The sequence below is a fragment of the Sinocyclocheilus rhinocerous genome, unplaced genomic scaffold (assembly GCF_001515625.1).
Source record: "Sinocyclocheilus rhinocerous isolate Xijiao unplaced genomic scaffold, SAMN03320098_v1.1 scaffold1093, whole genome shotgun sequence".
NCBI classification, from domain to species: Eukaryota; Metazoa; Chordata; class Actinopteri; order Cypriniformes; family Cyprinidae; genus Sinocyclocheilus; species Sinocyclocheilus rhinocerous.
The window spans coordinates 1,206,171-1,207,947 of NW_015626381.1; positions in this window are offsets into that span (position 1 = coordinate 1,206,171).

Consider the following 1,777-nt stretch of genomic DNA (forward strand, 5'->3'; position numbering starts at 1 on the left):
AATAAAACAGAGTAAATAAAGTGTAATGATATTAATAAAAACAGTATTCTTCCACCAAACAATGTAGCTCCTCAGAAACAGTTGTGGATGCAACAAAGTGGTTGCCGAGCAACACACAAACGTAAACAAAGGTGTATGTTACTTTGTAGAGTCATTTACAACAGCTTCGAACGCGGCTCAGCCAATCAGAATCAAGCACCGGAACTATCTGTTTTATAAAGATTATTATATTCATGCATCATGATATTTACTTGGTATTCCAAGGCAGGATTATTATAGTTAACTAAAACTAAAACCAAAAAAAAAAAATCATTACTTTAAATAAATTGAACATTAAATTTAAAAAAAATGTTGAACTTGAAGTAAATAAAAAAAATATAATTAAAATTAATTTACCTAATAAAAATTTTGTTTACCTTGACTACAGCTAAAATAACTAAAACTGAAATAAAAATTAATTCAAATTATAGATATATTAAAAAAAACTAAAAAAATGACAAAAACACATAAAAAATTTACTAAAACTTTAAAATTACAATAATTCAAAATGCTAATAAGACAATAATAGTATCTAAATGTGACTAAAATAACACTTTTCCAAGGTACTTCAAAGAACACCAGGGTTTTACCGTAACGCAGAGTACTGTGTTGTGTTTCAGCCTGTGTTTGTGTCTGTCTGTGTGTGTGTGTGTTTGTGTCTGTCTGTGTTTGTGTTTGTGTCTGTGTGTGTGTGTGTGTCTGTGTTTGTGTCTCTGTGTGTGTGTGTGTGTTTGTGTCTGTCTGTGTTTGTGTCTGTCTGTGTTTGTGTCTGTCTGTGTTTGTGTCTGTCTGTGTTTGTGTCTGTCTGTGTTTGTGTCTGTCTGTGTTTGTGTCTGTCTGTGTTTGTGTCTGTCTGTGTTTGTGTCTGTCTGTGTTTGTGTCTGTCTGTGTTTGTGTCTGTCTGTGTTTGTGTCTGTCTGTGTTTGTGTCTGTCTGTGTTTGTGTCTGTCTGTGTTTGTGTCTGTCTGTGTTTGTGTCTGTCTGTGTTTGTGTCTGTCTGTGTTTGTGTCTGTCTGTGTTTGTGTCTGTCTGTGTTTGTGTCTGTCTGTGTTTGTGTCTGTCTGTGTTTGTGTCTGTCTGTGTTTGTGTCTGTCTGTGTTTGTGTCTGTCTGTGTTTGTGTCTGTCTGTGTTTGTGTCTGTCTGTGTTTGTGTCTGTCTGTGTTTGTGTCTGTCTGTGTTTGTGTCTGTCTGTGTTTGTGTCTGTCTGTGTTTGTGTCTGTCTGTGTTTGTGTCTGTCTGTGTTTGTGTCTGTCTGTGTTTGTGTCTGTCTGTGTTTGTGTCTGTCTGTGTTTGTGTCTGTCTGTGTTTGTGTCTGTCTGTGTTTGTGTCTGTCTGTGTTTGTGTCTGTCTGTGTTTGTGTCTGTCTGTGTTTGTGTCTGTCTGTGTTTGTGTCTGTCTGTGTTTGTGTCTGTCTGTGTTTGTGTCTGTCTGTGTTTGTGTCTGTCTGTGTTTGTGTCTGTCTGTGTTTGTGTCTGTCTGTGTTTGTGTCTGTCTGTGTTTGTGTCTGTCTGTGTTTGTGTCTGTCTGTGTTTGTGTCTGTCTGTGTTTGTGTCTGTCTGTGTTTGTGTCTGTCTGTGTTTGTGTCTGTCTGTGTTTGTGTCTGTCTGTGTTTGTGTCTGTCTGTGTTTGTGTGTGTTTGTGTCTGTGTGTGTGTGTTTGTGTCTGTGTGTGTTTGTGTCTGTGTTTGTCTGTGTTTGTGTGTGTTTGTGTCTGTGTGTGTGTGTTTGTGTCTGTGTG